The sequence below is a fragment of the Cherax quadricarinatus genome, chromosome 18, assembly GCF_038502225.1.
Source record: "Cherax quadricarinatus isolate ZL_2023a chromosome 18, ASM3850222v1, whole genome shotgun sequence".
NCBI lineage: Eukaryota > Metazoa > Arthropoda > Malacostraca > Decapoda > Parastacidae > Cherax > Cherax quadricarinatus.
In genome coordinates this window covers 20,591,982-20,615,646 of record NC_091309.1, presented here as the reverse complement: position 1 = coordinate 20,615,646, position 23,665 = coordinate 20,591,982, and the positions used below count along the sequence as shown (strand labels likewise).

General features: G+C 42.8%; 1 protein-coding gene and 1 non-coding gene across 2 annotated transcripts in view; both read right to left on the bottom strand.

Annotated features, from left to right (window-relative positions):
* Window positions 1-23,665, bottom strand: part of LOC128689434 (angiotensin-converting enzyme) — an 87,793-nt gene that overhangs the window by 27,420 nt on the left and 36,708 nt on the right. The gene's annotated exons all lie outside the window — the stretch shown is intronic.
* On the bottom strand, window positions 20,603-20,674 carry TRNAE-UUC (transfer RNA glutamic acid (anticodon UUC)). Its single transcript has one exon. It is a non-coding gene; the product is annotated as a tRNA-Glu (tRNA).

The following is a 23,665-nucleotide window of genomic DNA, read 5'->3' as shown; positions in this document are numbered from 1 at the left end:
CGGGGGCGTTGATCCCCGGAATGCCCTCCAGGTAGATTCCAGGTAGGTAGACATAAAAGTAAATGAATACCTAGGCCAGGGTTGACTAACCTTTATAAGCTTGTGCATCCCTAACTAAATCTATCCCAACGCAAACACCACTCTCACAAAATTTTCTGGTAGCAAAAAAAAAAAAAAAAAATCCGAAATACATTGGCTGATTATTGTCCTTGATTCATAATAAATTCCATTGTTTAGAATTAATAAAATGTTCGTTTACAAAAGAAGAGAATAAAATACTACAGTATACTAGGGACAGTTCTTCAGTGAAATATTTGGGAATTCCCTTTGACTCAGACATGTCAGGAGAATTGATAGTCAACAATGTGGTAAAAAAAAAAAAAAAAAAGAGAATGCTAGGCTAAAGTTCCTTTATAAACAGGCAGTGACCGAGGCTCGCAGGACCTTACGTCTAGCTCTTATACACTGTTGTAAATTATTCTTATTCTTCATGAAACTCTGCTTTAAAAAAAAAGATGAAAGACGGACTACATATCACTAAGAACAAAATGTTAAGATTCATCCTGGGCCTGGGTCCAGGAGAGCATGTAAGGCTGAATTACAGAAACTGGACATGCTGAATGTTGAAGACAGAGTAAAACAGCAGAAGTTAAATCATATTATATAAGATTTCCCACAAGCAGTGTTTAGAATATCGTGCTGCGAAGTTTGTCGAGGTTTAGAACCAAAACCTGTATGAAACTAAGGGAAGTGAACACAATTTTGCAGTGCCTACAGCAGGTGGTCAGGCCTGAAATACCTTTTATTACACAACAATAAAAGAGGTGAACGGATTACCTGAACATGTCAATGCCAGTCCTAGCATGAGACAGTTCAGGAAGAGCTAAAAGGCTCCTAACGAAAGAAGCTACAGAAAGGGAGGAGAGTGTTTTCTTGTGTAGTTAATATTCGTGTACCTATTATTGTACGCTGATTTTCTCTATTTAATGTTCATGTAAATAACTCACTTCACTTTATTCCTATGGTACCTCTTTTTATTGTATCTGATTTTCACGCAGTTACTTAGTTGTTTAAATGTTAAAGGTTATAATCGTGACATGTCACAAGCCACATATTGTCTTATTCACATACTTGTCAGTATATTGTGCTGCTGATATACATACCCTCTCCAGGTAAACCTGACGATGTAGAAAGGAGATAGCACCACTAGATACAAATAGTCAGTTATTCATGTCTGTGGATGATATAGCTGCTTACCAGTGCACTTAATGTTTCATTTAGGTATTCTTCGAGCCCCATAACTGCTTCCAGTATACTCAACAAATGTTTTATTGAGGTATCCCTCGAGCCCCGGGGCTGCCTATCTGTGCACTCAACGGTGAGCATTTGAAGTTCATTCTAATAACTGGCTCCTCAAGCTTGATACCTCAGTTCAGCAATATTTTGAAATTAAAAAAAAAAAACAGTTCCATCATTCCCATTAATCTTGTACCAGCTTTTCTCATATGCAGTTCAATAAATGATTATATTGTCAGAGCACTGGCTTATGTTTGACATTTTTACTCATTATATATCATTTCTCAGTGTAATTATGTATTGTTTCTTCGTAGTTGTCAAATAAAACTTATTCATTTATTTATTTTTATTTATAAGACTGATTTTGCTTTTTGGCCCGGGAAAATGTGTAAAATATACGATGTGGTCATCGTTATGAAAAGTTCGGAGGCCCCTGTACCTCTGTAATCTTTTGACTACCGCCCACAGGATGGGTATGGGGTGCATAATAAACATATTAAACTAAAAACCCTGGCAGCTCTAGCCCCCCATAGCTGCATACTACTACACACTGAACATGTTTCACTTAGGTATCCCACGAGTCCCGCACAAAGGCGCTACATCACTATTGGCTGGAGACAATTTTTTTTTAAATCCTTGAGATGATTATCAAGTTCCGGATGTCAGCGGATGGATCTCCATGTAATGAGTCCATGAGCCATGACTCATCCACCCTGAGTTGAGACCTGGGCGTGGCCGCTGGTAGTGATGGTTGGTATTACTGCAATGGTGTTGGTTAGTATATTAGTGCCTGGAGTGCAGTGGTAGTTTTGGTATAAGTTCTATATAATAATGGTTACTGATATTAATGCAGTGGCAATTGCTAGTATTAGTGTAGTGGTGGTAGTTGTTGATATTAATGTAATGGTAAATGTATTAGGATAGTAGAGATTGTTGTTATCAGTGTAGTGAAGGTTATTATTATGGTAGGTGTTGGTAGTCCTGTAGTGGTGGTTGTACGTGTTACTGTAGTTGTGACTGTTGGTAGTACTATAGTGGTGGTTGTTGGTATTACTGCAGTGGTAGTTGTTGGTATTACTGCAGTGGTGGCTGATGGTATTACTCCAGTGGTAACTGTTGGTGTTACTGCAGTGGTGGTTGTTAGTAGTACTGCAGCGGTAGTTGTTGGTATTACTGCAGTGGTAGTTATTGGTATTACTGCAGTGGTGGTTGTTAGTAGTATTGGATTGGTATGGATGTTATTAAGATAGGAGTAGGGAAAAGCGTTCTGCGTAGGTATGGATGATGAGGTAAGAGCATAGTGCATAGGTATGGATGCTGAAGTAGGAGGGAACAGTGTTGTGCGTAGGTATTGATGTTGCGGTAGTAGCATCGTACGTAGGTATGGATGCTGAGGTAAGAGCATAGTGCGTAATAAGCGAGACCTCGCCACCTTCGCGTCCCTCACCTCTGCGAATCATTAGCACATTATTATTCTCCTTTCCACACTTACTGTGGTGGGTGGCGGGCGGGGCACATACCGCAGGAAGTTCCATTCCCCCCTCCCTGTGTCCACAGCACCAACACTGCTACCGTGACCTGTAGCTTGTTTAGAGCACTCGGCAAGGATATATATAACGGAGAAGTAAATGTCGCTTGTTTTAATCACTAAGAGATTAAAGCATTTTTGACTGGTGGTAAACAGGTTACATGTAGTCTTCGTAACCCTTGCGTAGTCGAAAGGCTTTGAACACAATTAACCAACCAGTTGGAGCATGCCCTGAGCTGAACCTCCTGTCAGAGAAGGCAAGTAAGGACTGCCCTTACTCTCATACTAGTATATAAGTACATGAGTGTTAGTCTACTGCTGGGAGTCGCATTATAAGGGAAAATGTGCAATTTGAATAGTGTAGGAGACTCCAAACTGCTGGCACAGTAGTCTTAAGCTGGGTAAGAATTGCACACAATGTCGGTATTAAAGAATAATTTCGGAACTGCTGGAAAGATTTAAGTGTTAGCTAAAAGTTGTTCTCACACTGTTGCACATTTAATGATGATAATTAAAAAAAAAATCCCACCTGCTTTGAGATATGTTGTTTAGAGGGATATCTGAAGTGTTGTATCTGCGCGCCTCCGGAAAGACAGTGATAGTGTGAATGATGGTGAAAGTTTTCTTTTTCGGGTAACTTTGCCTCGGTGGAAGACTGCCAGCGTGTTAAAAAAACAAATTAACAAAATATAGCCGCCACTGTTCTAAATCTCCCTGGTATCCCCATCATTATCTGTATTACTCTTACAATACTCGTCTGGCTCACCCAGGCTGTTGTTTCAGTTAGGAAAAATTACGTGGAGTGGGTCTTCATCATGTGAAGACCTATTCGGTACCGAGTTGCCATATTTTTCTTTATCAGAACTATCGTAGTGCTTAGAAACTGGTTTCTCTAACTTTGAAAATTAGGGTTATCCCAAAAAAAGGGTAGAATAATAATAATCATAAAGGAATATTGAATAATTTTGTCACAATGGATTATGTTTCCTTGTGTTTGACCCCTCAAGGAAGGTTCCTTGATGTTGGTGAGGGGCTCTTGATTTAGGGAATTGGATCTGTGCTCCAGCTCCCCGAATTAAGCCTGAATGCCTTCCACATCCCCCCCCAGGCGCTGTATAATCCTCAGGGTTTAGCGCTTCCCCTTGATTATCATAATAATAATAATAATCTTTGTGTTTGAGTCTACAGGAGCTTAGTCCTAATACTGAGATAAACTCCAGATTTTCATGCTAATCACTGCCAGATATCTGACTAAACACATCAAATTTTAATGTTATTACTGAAAATATAATTATTATCTTATCTGATTTAATAAGTATATCAAATCGACTTGTCATTGTGGAAAAAAAGATCTCTAAATCCATTTTCAGATCTCAAACATGAACTAACTTTGTTCAGTGTTTATAAGTTTAATTTTATAAGTTTAATGCACGATTCCCATATAACAAGTATTATTTCTTGAAGTTGTGAAATAAAAAATAAATATTCAAACAAAGAGTGATGTGGAAAATTGCATTTATCTGAATGTAACTAATTATGCACATAACAGTAAATGATAACAAAGATAATTATTATTTATCAATGTTACATAGACAAGTAGGAATTTGGGACACCTAGGTCGCAAAAAATGTCCCCCTTCGATACCTACCACTGTCATAACCACAAGTTGCTCTGGACCTATTAATTAAATGAAATATACATACACCAGGAATACTGGTAAATATATAAATTTGTGGACTGTATATTAAAAATAATAAATGGTTATATATATACACAATTACATAACAGAAGGAAAATATATCTTAATATCACTCACCAATTTGACTGGATATTAAGTTGTATCATACTCAGAAAAACCTCACTAACTAAATTTATGAAAACACTGGCCAGAATTATACACAAATCTAGAGAGCTTATCTGAGGTTCCTGGAGCTGTCTTGTCCAGTCGTCTGATATCTCAAGTTATGCAGGAATGCACATCCGCCAATTTCGCCTCCTATTTGAGAGGTGTCAGCACAATTTTAACCTCTAGAGCACGAAAATTCTTCCCCATTCGCCAACGTTTCTAATACAAAATTCAGAACCAAGATGGTGAGTCTCCTGCGCAGACGCAGACTCTTCGTTTTCTATGACAAATATTATTAAATACAGTATGGCCATCTATTTACATATAAATACTGAATTTCTGGAAAATATATACAGTATTTTCCACAAGTGATATTTAATTCAGTATAGACAAAGCATTCGTTTGTACATATATATGTAGGCTTGCATCACAAAGTTTGTTTTTTGTAAATTTAGCTCACAAAAGCCTACCTCTTTGTTATAGGTACATCACAAAGCCTACATTTTTTTCTAGGTATTTCTGTAGTGTTATCCCCAGTCACCCATGATGATAATTTAAGAAGCAGAATATTTTTAAACTTAGCACGTTTATCGATCAAGAACCATTGATAGTAGTGGAAGAGGAGGTGCAGGTAGTGGTAGTGGGTAGGAGAACTGGTAGAGCCACAAGAGTCAGACAGCGGAGTGAAGCAAGGTAATATTACAATGGTAGAAGTAGTGAAAGTCTATGGACATGAAACACTGCAAGAGAGCTAATGGTCCACGAGGGTGAAACCAATCACACAGGGATGGAGGAAACATACGATAGAACACACCTAGGCAGAAGAAAGGAAAGGAGAAGAGATAAGGAGAGGAGGCGATACAGATCAAGTTACGAGTGTTCTGAAGTTTGGAGCATTTGACCATGTAATGAGACAGGAAGGCATCAACAGAGACTAAGCCATGACTGAGATTCATATGAGGAAAGTTGTGTATATGGGATGATTCAGCAAGACGCCGTCCTAGCCTTGTCTCTGTAGATGCCTCCCTATCATCGTTTTGTGTGTGCCGGGGTGCCCCCCTCCCTGGGTTTTTGGTCCCACCCTGTGGGCCATTAGCTCTCTTCCAGTGTTCATTTTTCTTATCCGTAGACTTCCTCCACTTCTTCTTCTTCTACTACTACTACTACTACTACTTTTTTATATTTTATTTAAAACGTAATATTACAGCATAAAAAATAAATATATAGAAAACCACCATCCCTTAACAAACAGGCATCCAAATGAGAATTCATAAGCCCAGTACACCATATGAATTGCTCAACATTCCGACAGTCGCTATATACACTTGGAGTCACCGAGGATGTTCATCATGCATAAATAAAAATCAGGTAAGAGCTTTGTGGCCCACACATGTCATCCTACTACAAAAATGCACTAAAAGACATGCTATAATAAATCATATACCACTATCTCCTCCACCACAATAGATATTATATAATCACATAGCTAGACCTATAGCATATATGTTTACCAACATATTTTATAATACTTAAAACATTATAACAAAATAATAATACAAAACATCAATACACGAAGTTACATTACAGTGGTTCAAACAAAACATAGAAGGTAAAACGCTAACACAAGGAAGCATATAGTTTAATATGTAGACATAAAACAGATGCTCATGGAAAACTAGAAATGAAACATTATAACAACCCGTATGCAACATCCCTGTGCAAATAGTTACTATAAGAATACAGCACACACTACAACCCCCCCCCCCCGTATTCCCAACAGCTGTATCTGCCGTCACCATCATAACCAAAACTATAAAATAACATTAATTAACACTGTTGAAAATAGAAACATTATGAACCACACTTCATACATAACCACATTCCTGCATAACCGAGGAAAGACAAATGCATAAACACATGTATAACATACGTACAAAAACCACAATGAATACAGCGGTATACATAGACACAGCATACCTCTCCAAAAGCGTAATTAAACCCCTACATAACAATACAGCATAATAAAATAGTCTACAGAAACACACCATCACTTCATAGAAGTACTAAGTATTAATAATAATATATAAAAATTAAAATCCAATAAAATCCAAAAAAAAAGAACATAAATCAACATATCTTAATACAGAAACTTTCTTAAACATGCTTCATACATAGCCACACCTGCAAGACACAGGAAGTACATTTGTTAAAAATGATACATTAGCATATTAAGAACCTTCACAGTCATCATGCACACAAGAGGCTCACAGTCACATAAAGTACCAGACTTCATACCTTGCTAAATTAAAGCTCCATCTTACTCATACCAGTTTCTCAACCCCTCACTTCGCATAACACATGTTATTAAAAATTCCCTGACACCAAGCCACTCACTTGACCCACACAACTCGCATTACACCTCTTGTCCTCCAAATGCACCAATCACGCCCGCGCCTTCCTCAAGAAGCCAGCCTCGTCACGTCCCCTGAATTTGTAATGCCCATAAGTCCTCCACTCGAAAGCTACGATATCCATCTGAAAATTTGAAATACCATCTATTCCCAGTGATATCCTTATTCCTCCTTTGTGTCCCATAAAATATCGCTGCCAGGGCCCTAATTCGCTCCCCCACCGGCGCTCTCCGTAAAACCCACGAAGTATACACGAAGTCGGCTACCAGATAACCCATCGCATTTTGTACCGGCACCCCCCCCCACATCCAAACTTAATGCCCGTAGAACACAAATACCACCCCCACCCACCATACGTAAAACCCTGCTGAACCACTCTCTCACTGGTTCCAACCTTTCACAAAAATATACTGCATGGAAAACAGTGTCAAAACCCCCACACTCACAACATTCCCGTCCCTCCTGCACACGCCTATTATCTAATACCTCCCCCGACGGCAATATATTATGGAGAAATTTAAACATTACCTCCGGCACCACAGCCTTCAATCGCAACCCTTGCAGGCGCCCCCATATATCACTCCATGCATACATCGGATACAAACCCACAACCCTAGCAACTACCTCCCCACCACCCACCCGAGCCAGTGTACCTATCTTAACCCCGCAGGGTTCCCTAGCATAACACAACTACCTCAACATTCCCTCACACACCTGAACATCCCTACCCCTCGCCCAACGTACCAAGTCCCTTCTCACCCATGCCAAACCTGTACCTGTGATTCTGCCCTCCCTCAAATAAATATGTTTAACGTACATACCCAACAACCTTAGATGCAGCGCCATTAACCCCAGCCCTCCCTGGCGTACCAGTAAACACACAACATCTCTCGACAACCATTCACAACCCAAACCCCAAATATAGTGATACACACGCTTCAACAGACGCTTCTCATCACATGTTTCCAAGGGATATATACTTGCCACATGCCATAGCTTACTATACAGTTTCACATTCACCACAATAGCACGCTGGTGCAGCGTCAAACCTCCTGTACACAAACCCGCTAATCTACCCAAAACCCTATCTACAGCTTCTTTCGAATTCACCTTCCATGCCTCCAGGATATTTTCCATGTGAACAACCCCACATATCTTAAGTCTACTTACCAGGGACCAACCTTCACCCTGTTCGTATACCCCACCCACACCATCCCCCACCCTCAATAACATCGACTTGTCACTATTAAGCATCATCCCTGTTGCCATGCCAAAACTCTCCACCAACTCACTAACCCTAGGTAAATCCTCTGACCTTCTAAATAGCACTGTGGTGTCATCAACATATCCAATGATCCCCGGTTCCACAGACACCCCATCCCACACCATCCCTTCCTGTACGCCCCAACGCACAGCCCTATAGAACGGGTCCTGGAGTAATGCAAAGAGAAGCTGCGACACAGGGCATCCCTGCCTTAAGCCCCTTTCCATCCTAACAGGTTGACCTAATCTACCATTCACTTGTACCCTAACTGTTGCCTTCTCATACAACACCTTAGTCCAACTGACGATTTCCCTCCCAAACCCCTGCCATTGCATAAACTTCCACAACCCCTCGCGCTCCACACAGTCATACGCTGCATGTCAATCTAATGCTAAAACCCCACCCTTGATGTTTCCCTCACTTTCATCTATAAACCTACGTATAATCCCCTGCCCTACACACATCGAACACCCAGGCACTCCATATTGACCCTCGTCCAAAACGCTGGCAAGAACACCTTTCAGCCTATTTCCCAACACTTTAGCAAAGATCTTGTAATCACCACATATTAAATTAAGGTGATTGAACGGTAGTCATGCACACATTCACAAGACTTTTTTTTAGGGACCATGACCACTACACCCATTCTCTGCTGTTCCCCCAACCTACCCCTGGTTTTCATGGCATTAAATAACTCCATTAAAAATCCATGCAAACACTCCCAGTTTTCCCTATAAAAATCACAAGGGATGCCATCAATACCAGGCGATTTACCCATGCTCATCCCGTCCACTGCCACCCTAATCTCCTCCTCACTTATAGGCCCACCCAAACTCAATCGATCCTTATGCACTAGATTACAGTTTACCCATTCGCCCATTGCGCATAACGCCTCACAATTAACCCCCACACTTTTACCATTCTTCTCATATCACGCATCCACATAACAACCCATACCCTCTGTAGACGAAAACACCTGCCCCTGATGATATCCCGCCAATTGCTCCTGTACCCGCAAACTCATCACCTCTGTTTCCCTACGACGTGTCCCCTGCTCCCGCAAGACATACACCGACGGACGGTCTCCCTATAAGACCTCATCAAGGCCCCCTGCAACCCTTGCAGCATCAAAATTGCGATTTTGAATATCCCTAATCCGTTGTTTCAAACCCTCAATCTCACCCATCGGATATGCACCCCCCCCTTCCATATAGCATTCTTGTAGTTGACCCTGAGGGTAATTTAAAATCCCATATTGAAAATGCCTCTCTTCCTTTCCCCTCTTCTGATAAAAATCCCTCACCTTTCCCTTACCGACTGAGTCCCACCACCCAATGACATCAACCCCCCCCCTCCATCAGCCCACCACCTTTTCCAAGTGCACACAAAAGATTCCCTCCCCTCCCCTGTTTTCAATAACCCAACATTCATCTTCCAGAAACCTCTGAAACGCTTCAGCAAACCCTCCCAATTTAAATCCACCAGGACCCCACGATGATCAGAGAAGCTTACATTCAACGCACACACACTGCTCACCCTCACCCCCCGAGATGCATAAATACGATCAAGCCTCGCCGCATAATCATGCTTAATAAACGTATGCGTCACTCCGCTCACCTCCCCTCCAACATCCACTACATTCACACCTCTCAACAGATCCCCTAAAAACCCCGAAAAAAACCCTCCCCCTAGGCTCTACATCCTTACGTCGGACAACACAGTTCCAATCACCCCTATAATTGTAATACCTGGCAGCGATCTGAAATGGTAGACAAGGACATCCCTAAAGAATCTATTTTTAACACCCATGTCCCCTTCCGCCGGCCCATACACCCCAATGAAACCCACCCGAACCCCTCCCCACATACCCTCGACCATAACCACCCACCCCTCCTCCCCTACCTCACACCTATGCAAAAGAAACGGGCTGGCTTCCTTAATTAATAGTGCCACACCACCTTTCAGTCGTGTAGAGCAACCCATGTACATGTCATATCCGGTAATTGACAATTCACCTAAATATTTATAATTATGCTTCTGCAAGAACACAAGGTCTGGCACATAACTCCTCAAATAACCCTCCAGAACTTTACATTTGTCCACTGCCTTCAACCCATTAACATTTAAAGTAAGACACCTGAAGGCCGTAATGAGGGCTTTCCCTTAGACACCCTAACACACTTAGAACCCTGGCGAGAAACCCCACCCCACCCCCCACACTTCCCATCACCTTCCCCTTGCTCACGCTCTACATTCTTTAAACCACCTTTCCCTCTAGGCGTTAGATCATGCCAAGTTTTCTTCCCCGTCCTTTGCCCAGGCCTCAAAACATCCTCACTATCAGAAATGACAGCCATCCTCTTGCGAGAGCTACGCTTCTTGCGCTTCACCTCCTCCTGGGCATCTTCCCTGTGGACCTCCACTGCCACACTCTGGACCCTCCCCTCATCACTCACAACCTTCTCATTGAGGCCACCCACCTCAGCCTCTACACTCACATCATCCAAGCCAGCATTGACCGAAACATCCAGTAAGTCGTCCAGGGCCTCCTGAATTGTAGCTTCCAAAACATGGTGTGCAATTGCAGACTCCTCACCACTCTTCGCCGACACCAAGCCTACGTCCTCGTCAAGTCCAGTGAGTGTCACACACTCAGGCGACGACGCCTCCTCCCTCTCCACCTCCACACTCCACGCCTCCCATGACAAAGGCTTACATTGCATTGCCTTTGCATAAGTCAGTTGGTCCGTAGTACCATCAGATCCCGCCTCAGCTTCAGGTTTCCCACGTCTCGTTGGATAAGTCGGCGCTATGTGGTCGTACACCCCACACACACGGCATGTACGCCTCTGACCTGAGTATGTTACGTACACCTGAGTCTGGAAGTCCTCCATTCCCACATAAGATGGAATAGGATGCCTTAGGGACATTTTCAGGGAAAACGTCCCTTCAGGGAAGCCAACTAGTGGCCCATCTCGCCAACGTCCCAATGTCACCATGTGGATCGTCCCATATCGTCCAAACACCTGCCGTAAATCACTTTCATCCGCCTAGAAAGGTACATTACGCACCTTGGCCCAGGTGTAGAATCTTGATACGTCATGAAGACAGACACTAACGCCAGGGGTAACCGTCTTAACCACGTCCTGATACTTGGCCACCATGTTGTCATATGTACTGCTCAGCCGCAACTTGACGAAAATGCGTGCCACACCATTCAGTGAGACTCCATAAAGATCTTCATTAGCGATACCGTACATATCCCGCAATATCGCCGTCAGCAACATGTTGGTATTCTGGGTAGTAAGCACGCCCCTCACTAATTCCAAACAGATAGTGTTCACACGTCTGCAGCCACTCTCCGCCATGATGAAAAAAACTGTCACCTGCCACCAGGGGTCAGAGCGCAGTTCCAAGTACGTCCTTTCTACTCAAGAGTTGAGAGACGAATATGAAAACTGTGCAGAAAGCCAGATGATTCGGGAGCTACTGCACAGCCTGTCCGCACGGCCCGAGAGCGATGTGGACAATGCTATTACTACTACTACCACTATTACCTCGTTTAACTCTACTCTCTGACTCTTGTGCCACTGCCACTTATCCCTCTACCCACTACTACAACTACTACTACCTACGCCTCCTCTTCCAATACTATCTCCACTTCTTTTCATTTCTCGACCTCGTCTCTTTCTCCCGTCCCTGCCCTGGCTCCCTTTCCTTCGTGTGTGACTAGTTAGTGGTAAAAGTCAGACCAAAACGTCATAATTTTCCTTCTCCTATATGCGGGTTATTTGTGTATTTATGCCAGAAATTGTATGTTATCTAAAAGAAATAGTATTTTCAAGACCTGAAACCCAAAATTATTGTACAAACCATATGATAATAGCTAAACGTATCGTATATAGTACCAAAGACAAAAATTATTGTATATATGTGATAATTACCATACGAATGGAAACTCTGGTTCAATGGTGCTGTTGTTCCTATGTTTGGGGAGCGACAGGAAGCAACCGCTTGTGTGGGATGCTACAGTCTATGTGGTCGCTGCTAGCCTTATGACATACCATGGGCTTGTGAGTCTAGCCAGTCGGTTAGACTCAGAAGCCCGAATATGTCATATTGTCACTCATGTAAAAAGTGAGACAGGGGCAACACTTCTTACTCATTGTAGCTGTAACTTCTCATATTTTAGCAATCTGAATCTTTTGACATGTGTGTGGATTTCTATACCTTTAAGTTGGATTCCTTTACACCGTTGTGTGTAGAATATTCTACAACTGTAACAGGTGGGGCACCATACTCTCGTGGCCGGTGGAAAATTTTTCATCTGTGATAAATGAAATTCGTCACAAGTGTGCCAGGTAGAATTTTTCGTACCTGAAGATGTATTCTTTCTGAACCCTTGAATTAAAAAAAAAAAAAAAACTCTTTTTGGACTGTTAGCCTCAAAAGGATGTTAAACTAATAAAACTCAAAAAAGCCAAGTAGTATGGTTTATTTCCATCGAGATCCTTTGATCCCAAATTTGCATATAGAAATCATTCCCTACGAAAGCAAAAGACTGGACAGACGGTGTGACATCCCCCCCCCCCCAGTGAAAAGTAGGGTTGCCATTAGTACACTCAAGAGAAGACACAGTAAGTGACCGGGGCCCAAGACTGGTAAACAGCCTCCCACCAGGCATGAGGGGAAGTACCAATAGACCCATGGCTGTCTTCAAGAGGGAGCTGGACAGATACGTAAAGTCAGTACCCGATCAGCCGGGCTGTGGTTCGTACGTTGGACTGCGTGCGGCCAGCAGTAACAGCCTAGTTGATCAGGCCCTGATCCACTGAGAGGCCTGATCAAGGACTGGGCCGTGGGGGTGTTGACCCCGGAACACCGTCCAGGTAGATCCTTTTTCTCAGGATGGGGCCCATTGTAGTAAGCTAACATCCAGATACTTATTTACTATTGAGCATTGGCAGGTGGAATAGTTTCAACTGTCCCAAGATTGAGCCAAGTACATTACCACTGAGCTCCATATATCAGGTGAAATTAATACTAAATGTTATCAGCAAGAAGAGGGACTAGGCGGGACCTTGCATCGGTCTACCTCGGGTCGTCTTATAAATTGCCTACTTTCAAAGGAGGTGGCTTTAGGCTGGTGAAGGGTTCTTGATCCAAGGAACTGGAGCTACGCTCCTTATCCTGTAGATCGTCCTTGACAGCGGTAAAGAATATTGGATATGATGTGAATGATATTTTACAAATGTCAGGCTGATGCTGCGAAAGCAACTGAGCGAAGTGATGTGTTAAATAGCAACCATAATAGCGGAAGAATATTATTGTAGGTGGGCAACCTTGGCCGTGACGAGTTTGGGTGCGCCAGACAGATGCTACTAGTCAGACACCATGATAATCATCCTCCCGGCTACTGCGCACGTAAGAACAAATGAACACTGTTGTGTACCTACCGGCACATGCTAGATAAGTCCTGCTGACCCGAAGTCATTCCTGTTCTTGCATGGTTAACATGTTTTTAAAAAACACTACTAAGAGTACTTGCTTCACTGACGCTACTTGGCAATTAGTTACACTCATCTACAACTTCGTTGTCAAAGCAGCGCTTTCCTGTTTTTTATATACCTGAATTTATCCACCTTAAATTTATTATCGAGAATTATGTCTTTGTTTAATACTTTCGGCACCATATTGGTTTCCCCATTTTATCTATTTTTTTTTTTTTGCTTTTCATCTGTATAATTTAATCAAACCCCCTCCACCCATCCTTGCTCACTCGATGGCATTCAAGAGAATTTAAGATTAAAGTTTCGAAACTATCGCCTCAGGAAAGAGCCCTGAGACAGGCAATTAACTGTCATCATCCTCCTTTTCAACCCTTCCAGCGCATTTACTGTATGTTCACCTTGTAATTTGGAGACTAGAACAACGATGTACAATTTAAACGAGGCTTTACTAATGATCTTCAGGGCTGAGAGACTGATCACCTCATACACACATCGCTACTTTTGTTGTCTCCTCTGTATTTCGACTGAAGAAGCCTGCTGAGCAGGCGAAACGTCTCGTCAATAAAGGTATTAAACTGCTGCATATGTGTCTTACTCATCTATTTGTCAGTATTGCACACCATTGGAAATAAATGGTATAAAATACCGACACAATGGAAATATAAACACATAAAGAAGTATAATGTGCTCCTTTACTGACAACGTTTCGCCCACACAGTAGGTTTTATCAAGTCAAAAACAGATCTGTTTGTGACTTGATAAAGCCCACTGTGTGGGCGAAACGTTGTCAATAAAGGATAACATTATACTGCTTATGTGTTTATATTTCCATTGCACACCATTAATATAATAATGGGCCCGAAACTGATCCTTGTGAAACACTACAAGTGAGTGTTCCCAGTCTAATTTGAATGCAGATTCTACTGCCTATCGGTCAACAATGTCTCGATCCAGGGAATAATTTCTTATTTAGTACCGTATGCAGTTACTTTTTTTCACTAACCTTCTGTGTGGAACTATCGGAATCCTTACTAAAGTCCAAATAAACAACACCTTACTATATCATGATCCAGCAAGACTCAAGAAATCGTAATGACACGATTGCAAATAAACCATACCCCCGGCCGGGATTGAACCCGCGGTCATAGAATCTCAAAACTCCATCCCGTCGCGTTAGCCACTAGACCAGCTAGCCACAATAAGATTCATCCAACTAGGTATATTTCTACACCATAGGAAAGTTAGCACAGGCACCTCTGTGACCACAAATGCAAGTTTTTACAGACGAATCTCCAGCTAGCGTGGCCGTGACGAACTCTAGCTCAAGTCCCTTCACTGCCGTCAACATGACTCAAGAAATCGTAATGACACGATTGCAAATAAACCATACCCCCGGCCGGGATTGAACCCGCGGTCATAGAGTCTCAAAACTCCAGCCCGTCGCGTTAGCCACTAGACCAGCTAGCCACAATAAGATTCATCCAACTAGGTATATTTCTACACCATAGGAAAGTTAGCACAGGCACCTCTGTGACCAGACGGCAGTGAAGGGACTTGAGCTAGAGTTCGTCACGGCCACGCTAGCTGGAGATTCGTCTGTAAAAACTTGCATTTGTGGTCACAGAGGTGCCTGTGCTAACTTTCCTATGGTGTAGAAATATACCTAGTTGGATGAATCTTATTGTGGCTAGCTGGTCTAGTGGCTAACGCGACGGGCTGGAGTTTTGAGACTCTATGACCGCGGGTTCAATCCCGGCCGGGGGTATGGTTTATGATCCAGCAAATTTGCCATGCAAAAACACCCATTATGAAAGCGTGCTGTGACTGATAAATTTATATTCATCAAGGTCACTTTGAACTGAATCTGTTATTAACGATTTTAATAACTGGGCTACTACTTAAGTCAGGTTAATTAGCGGAAGGCATAAAAATCTGAAAGACTGACAAATGCAGGTTGAATAAAAGTCAAATAACCCATCAGACAATCATGGCGGCAGGAGGGACTTCCAAGGACTAACATGTGGCAACATGGTGGATCTTTAAAAAAGAATAAAAACAAATCTGACGTACTGCAGTTACTGTGGGCGAAGCGCGTCCTTGGTGAGGCTCTGGGAAAGCCAGAAGCACTTTTCTGGTGTACTAAATAGCGTCGTTCTCATTCCCGCCCAGTAAAGCAGATCAATGAGGTCCACACCTACTGGACGTATAGGACCATAATTTATTAAAATATAAATGCTGCTTAAATAGCTAAAGTTCTTTTCCCTGTACATTTATAATTATTAACGCATTTCAACTGTCATTATATAATAAATAAGTTAATGAGAGCTTGTCTTGTACAATGTTCATCCTGGTATCTGAGAGCTCATCTTATGCACCAACTATGGTATCTGAGAGCTCATCTTATGCACCAATTATGGTATCTGAGAGCTCATCTTATGCACCAACTATGGTATCTGAGAGCTCATCTTATGCACCAATTATGGTATCTGAGAGCTCATCTTATGTACCATTCATTATGGTATCTGAGAACTCGTCTCATACATTCTTCTGTGATTCTATAATAAGGGTAGCCAACTCGAACATCTAAAATATATTTTCACTTTGAGCCACAAGGGAAGAAACTGTTCACTAAGAGTCAAGTAGAAAGGGACAATGTTCAATTAGGGTCAGAAGAAGGAACAGTGCTCACTTAGGGGTCAAAAAAAGAAGAAACATTGTTCAATTAAGGCCACAAGAACACCAAGCGATGATGACTGATGACCTTAGGACAAAAACATATCACTGAGAAAAGGATTTCCCGCTCCTTTGTCTTCACTTCTGGCCCCACTCATAATGTCTCTTTCACCCCGCTAACATTCAGATTCAGATTTTGAAAGGATGTTGGAAAGTACTGGTTGGGGTAGAGTTGAAGATACGTGGTGAAAACTGCAAGGAATCATCTCTGAAACAGTGGTCGGTGGAGATCAGAAAGAAAAATCCTGACAGCTATTTAGTCAAGCATAGATAGATAATTACATTTCTTCTTTTACTTTTTCTACTTTTGTTTCTTCTTTCTTCTAATACATATTATGTGGAGGTGCTTCAGCCATATTGGGCAAACCACCTATGGAATGGAGATAATTATTATCCGAGGAAGAGGAGGGTAGCTCCAATTCTAAGACGAAAAGTTCTTCAGCGTGATTAAGGCACCTTCTCATGAAATCAGCAGTCACTACAGTATGTGAGAGAAGGAGGAGGGCCACCACTTGGAAAAGGCCCGGGCCGGGAGAATACCGGCGAATCAACAAGACGCTGCCAAGGCACTTGCGGCCTAGTTAGGAATCCCACCTCGGAGAAAAGTGCCCTCTTTAGATTTGTTTTTGAGAATATCTTGTCGTATCGACTCAAAATTTTTGGTGGTTTTCTCTGCTTTTGGTCTCAATTAGAATATGCTGCTCAGCTGTGGTCTTCATATTACAGAATGGACACAAACGCGCTGGAAAATATACAGGGAAGGATGACGAATTTGATCCAATGTATCACAAACTTTTCCTACGAAGATAGGCTGAAGACACTGAAATTACATTCTCTCTAATAATGTAGAATTAGAATGGATATAACTAAAGTGTACAAATGGAAAACAGGAATGAAGTGAAGAAGATATAAATAACGTGCTAAAAGTGTCCAAGAAATAATGGATTCAGGTTGGAGAAATTTAGGTTTAGAAAGGATATAGGTTTGGCAATAGAGTTGTAGATGACTAGCAAAATTCCAGGCAGCGTTCTGGGAGCGAGAGCTTTGGGTAGCTTTAAATGTAGGTTGGATGGGTATATAGATGATTGTGGTTAGGTGTGAGTTAGACCTGCGGAGCACGGGCCAACAGGCCTACTGCAGCGTTCCTTCATTCTTATGTTCTGTAGCCTGGACCTGGAGTTTACCTGGAGAGAGTTCCGGGGGTCAACGCCCCCGCGGCCCGGTCTGTGACCAGGCCTCCTGGTGGATCAGAGCCTGATCAACCAGGCTGTTGCTGCTGGCTGCACGCAAGCCAACGTACGAGCCACAGCCCGGCTGGTCAGGAACCGACTTTAGGTGCTTGTCCAGTGCCAGCTTGAAGACTGCCAGGGGTCTGTTGGTAATCCCCCTTATGTATGCTGGGAGGCAGTTGAACAGTCTCGGGCCCCTGACACTTATTGTATGGTCTCTTAACGTGCTAGTGACACCCCTGCTTTTCATTGGGGATGTTGCATCGTCTGCCAAGTCTTTTGCTTTCGTAGTGAGTGATTTTCATGTGGCAAGTTCGGTACTAGTCCCTCTAGGATTTTCCAGGTGTATATAATCATGTATCTCTCCTGCATGTTCCAGGGATAAGAGCTCTGAATTAAAACAAAACAGAGAGAGAGAGAGAGAGAGAGAGAGAGAGAGAGAGAGAGAGAGAGAGAGAGAGAGAGAGAGAGAGAGAGAGAGAGAGAGAGAGAGAGAGAGAGAGAGAGAAAGAGAGAGAGAGAGAGAGAGAGAGAGAGAGAGAGAGAGAGAGAGAGAGAGAGAGAGAGAGAGAGAGAGAGAGAGAGAGAGAGAGAGAGAGAGAGAGAGAGAGAGAGAGAGAGGACAAGTTCATTATTCAACCTTCCATCATGTCAATCATGATGGGTACTACCAGCCGCTCTCGATCTCAACTCGCCTACAGACGGTACAACGCTCCCACCTATGCTCCCTCTTGGAACACAATAATACCCTCCTCAACGCTGCCTCCCTTTCTCACTTCCCCGCCACAGCCAGCAACGGGTGAATGAGGAAATTGTACTTGCGTATCTTTACTGTGGAAACGTTTCGCCAGCCAGTGACTTCATCAGTCAGGTACAGGGAAAAACGGTGAATTGTGTGAAGGAGTTAGAGGTGACCGTCTCTTCGTATCCTCTCTAAAGCTGAGGTACTGATTACCTCAAACTCCTTCACTTCTTCCACCGTTTTTCTCTGTATTGAACTGACAAAGCCCCTGACTGGCGAAACATTTCTACAATAAAGATACCCAAGTTAGGTTAGGTTAGGCAAGATTCGTCAGGAAACAGGATAAGTATCTCCTGACGTGAGTCAGGAGATGCTTAAGTATCATGTATGCCAATGTTTTTGAAATTTTGTAGTTTCAAAAACATTGGCATACATGATACTTAAGCAGCATCAACCCAACAGCACAGGAGTCACATGATTTCAACGTCTACCCGTCCTCATCGTAGGCAGAGGTTGTTTTGATAAGGACCTGCCTCGCATGGGCCAGTAGGCCTTCTACAGTGTTGTGTACGAAATGGTATATAATACCGACAAGATGAGAGCAAGACACATGTGCAACATCTGGGTATCTTTATTGTAGACGTTTCGCCATCCAGTGGCTTTATCAATACAAATTCTAGGACATAACTTGAAGACAGTAGAACTATGTACAGAAGATGAGGTAATCAGTCCCTCAAACTAGGAGTAGGTGCGAACAGCACCATAGTCGTGGAGATTCTGAAGCAGAAGAAAGAATCCTGGCGCTTATATAGTAACGTCAGGTGTAGCAGACGAGGGCATATTCACTGGTAGGCGGGATTCCCCAGTGGAAGTAGGTCCTTCCCAAAGAGATGGGTTAGTTGTAGAAGTAGTTGTCGTAGTCGTGAAGGTTATGTACATGCCACTGGATGGCGAAACGTCTACAATAAAGATACCCAGATGTTGCACATGTGTCATACTCTCATCTTGTCGGTATTATATACCATTTCGTACACAACTTGTCAGACACTGCAACATCATGGAATCTTAATTCTGAGGACATGTACATAACCTTCACGACTACGACAACTACTTCTACAACTAACCCATCTCTTTGGGAAGGACCTACTTCCACTGGGGAATCCCGCCTACCAGTGAATATGCCCTCGTCTGCTACACCTGACGTTACTATATAAGCGCCAGGATTCTTTCTTCTGCTTCAGAATCTCCACGACTATGGTGCTGTTCGCACCTACTCCTAGTTTGAGGGACTGATTACCTCATCTTCTGTACATAGTTCTACTGTCTTCAAGTTATGTCCTAGAATTTGTATTGATAAAGCCACTGGATGGCGAAACGTCTACAATAAAGATACCCAGATGTTGCACATGTGTCTTATTCTACAGTGTTCCTCCATTCTTGTGTTCTCATGTTCTTATGACATTCCTCAGGTCACGTGCGTCACACCTCACTCTCCGCCTATATATATAATGCCTTTCTACCTCTGTATGTTAGAAGTGATCTAGGTCCCAGGACCAAAACGTTTTCTAATAAATATGTCATAGCGTTTGCTTACGTGTCTTTCTAAACCAACTTGTCGGCATTTATTACCAAGGTTTATACCAAATCCATATGTATTCCTGTTAACCCTTTGGGGCCTAGTTCCTAGGCCTTTTGTGTATCCATATGCTCTCGCGCTACCGTCCACAGGATGGATATGGGGTGCACAATAAACTAGCCACTTCGGTGGCAAAATCTAATCTAATCTTTCACAGTGGTTGTTTTGCATATTTTAAAATCACCTGTTTACTGTGATCTTATTGCATATATATATATATATATATATATAGATATATATATATATATATATATATATATATATATATATATATATATATATATATATATATATATATATATATAGGGACAACAGGCGTAAAGCAACATGCCTAACGTCTCTACTGGTCTTGGATCCTTCAGTCTTGAGCAGAAGGTACGAGCCACGCTTAAATCAAAGAAAAACATTTCCCGTGCCGGGAATCGAACCCGGGCCTCGCGGGTGAAAGCCGCGTATCCTAACCACTAGACAACACGGGAGATACCGTGTCGTGAAACAAGTGGCCGCAACGATTCACAATTTTGTTGCTGTTACTACTATTATTACCACTTCTGCTGTTACTACCTCTTCTACCGCTTCTACTGTTGCTGATACCACTTCTACTGCTCTTACTACTTCTGCTGCTATTCTTCGCTACTATATACTAGTAGATGTAGAGGCGAAGTGAGCGAAATCATCGAGTGCAGTGGATCGTGGGTCTGTCGAGTACTGCAGAAGATACATTATCACTCTGCGGAACTGTGTGCTTCCTATAGTATTCGTTACTCACGATTAATTACACTCAAACAACTTCATTCACCTAACCTCTTCATCTCTTGCCTGTCTCTATAAATGAATGCGCAATTTTATCAGCGCGACTTGAAAAATATCCTAACATCTCGAAACTTTGTCCCAATAAAACGTCCTTTCTTTCCTATTGTCGGCAGTAGGCTATGCAGATCCATTACTGTGCTACAAATACTCTTGCTACTGATTCATAACAACACGACTGTAAACAGCATGGAGATCTGGGAGGATTCGAACTTATGGCAAGATAATCCTGGAGTTTACCTGGAGTTTACCTGGAGAGAGTTCCGGGGGTCAACGCCCCCGCGGCCCGGTCTGAGACCAGGCCTCCTGGTGGATCAGAGCCTGATCAACCAGGCTGTTGCTGCTGGCTGCACGCAAACCAACATACGAGCCACAGCCCGGCTGATCCGGAACTGACTTTAGGTGCTTGTCCAGTGCCAGCTTGAAGACTGCCAGGGGTCTGTTGGTAATCCCCCTTATGTGTGCTGGGAGGCAGTTGAACAGTCTCGGGCCCCTGACACTTATTGTATGGTCTCTTAACGTGCTAGTGACACCCCTGCTTTTCATTGGGGGGATGGTGCATCGTCTGCCAAGTCTTTTGCTTTCGTAGTGAGTGATTTTCGTGTGCAAGTTCGGTACTAGTCCCTCTAGGATTTTCCAGGTGTATATAATCATGTATCTCTCCCTCCTGCGTTCCAGGGAATACAGGTTTAGGAACCTCAAGCGCTCCCAATAATTGAGGTGTTTTATCTCCGTTATGCGCGCCGTGAAAGTTCTCTACATTTTCTAGGTCGGCAATTTCACCTGCCTTGAAAGGTGCTGTTAGTGTGCAGCAATATTCCAGCCTAGATAGAACAAGTGACCTGAAGAGTGTCATCATGGGCTTGGCCTCCCTAGTTTTGAAGGTTCTCATTATCCATCCTGTCATTTTTCTAGCAGATGCGATCGATACAATGTTATGGTCCTTGAAGGAGAGATCCTCCGACATGATCACTCCCAGGTCTTTGACGTTGGTGTTTCGCTCTATTTTGTGGCCAGAATTTGTTTTGTACTCTGATGAAGATTTAATTTCCTCGTGTTTACCATATCTGAGTAATTGAAATTTCTCATCGTTGAACTTCATATTGTTTTCTGCAGCCCACTGAAAGATTTGGTTGATGTCTGCCTGGAGCTTTGCAGTGTCTGCAATGGAAGACACTGTCATGCAGATTCGGGTGTCATCTGCAAAGGAAGACACGGTGCTGTGGCTGACATCCTTGTCTATGTCAGATATGAGGATGAGGAACAAGATGGGAGCGAGTACTGTGCCTTGTGGAACAGAGCTTTTCACCGTAGCTGCCTCGGACTTTACTCTGTTGACGACTACTCTCTGTGTTCTGTTAGTGAGGAAATTATAGATCCATCGACCGACTTTTCCTGTTATTCCTTTAGCACGCATTTTGTGCGCTATTACGCCATGGTCACACTTGTCGAAGGCTTTTGCAAAGTCTGTATATATTACATCTGCATTCTTTTTGTCTTCTAGTGCATTTAGGACCTTGTCGTAGTGGTCCAATAGTTGAGACAGACAGGAGCGACCTGTTCTAAACCCATGTTGCCCTGGGTTGTGTAACTGATGGGTTTCTAGATGCGTGGTGATCTTGCTTCTTAGGACCCTTTCAAAGATTTTTATGATATGGGATGTTAGTGCTATTGGTCTGTAGTTCTTTGCTTTTGCTTTACTGCCCCCTTTGTGGAGTGGGGCTATGTCTGTTGTTTTTAGTAACTGTGGGACGACCCCCGTGTCCATGCTCCCTCTCCATAGGATGGAAAAGGCTCGTGATAGGGGCTTCTTGCAGTTCTTGATGAACACAGAGTTCCATGAGTCTGGCCCTGGGGCAGAGTGCATGGGCATGTCATTTATCGCCTGTTCGAAGTCATTTGGCGTCAGGATAACATCGGATAGGCTTGTGTTAATCAAATTTTGTGGCTCTCTCATAAAAAATTCATTTTGATCTTCGACTCTCAGTCTGGTTAGCGGCTTGCTAAAAACTGAGTCATATTGGGACTTGAGTAGCTCACTCATTTCCTTGCTGTCATCTGTGTAGGACCCATCTTGTTTAAGTAGGGGCCCAATACTGGACGTTGTTCTCGATTTTGATTTGGCATAGGAGAAGAAATACTTTGGGTTTCTTTCGATTTCATTTATGGCTTTTAGTTCTTCCCGCGATTCCTGACTCCTAAAGGATTCTTTTAGCTTAAGTTCGATGCTTGCTATTTCTCTGACCAGTGTCTCCCTACGCATTTCAGATATATTGACCTCTTTTAGCCGCTCTGTTATTCTTTTCCGTCGCCTGTAAAGGGAGCGCCTGTCTCTTTCTGTTTTACATCTACTCCTCCTTTTTCTTAGAGGAATAAGCCTTGTGCATACATCGAGTGCCACCGAGTTAATCTGTTCTAGGCATAAGTTGGGGTCTGTGTTGCTTAGTATATCTTCCCAGCTTATATCGGTTAGGACTTGGTTTACTTGGTCCCACTTTATGTTTTTGTTATTGAAGTTGAATTTGGTGAATGCTCCCTCGTGACTAATCTCATTATGTCGGTCTGGGGCTCCGCGCATACATGACTGAACCTCAATTATGTTGTGATCTGAGTATATTGTTTTTGATATGGTGGTATTTCTTATCAGATCATCATTGTTA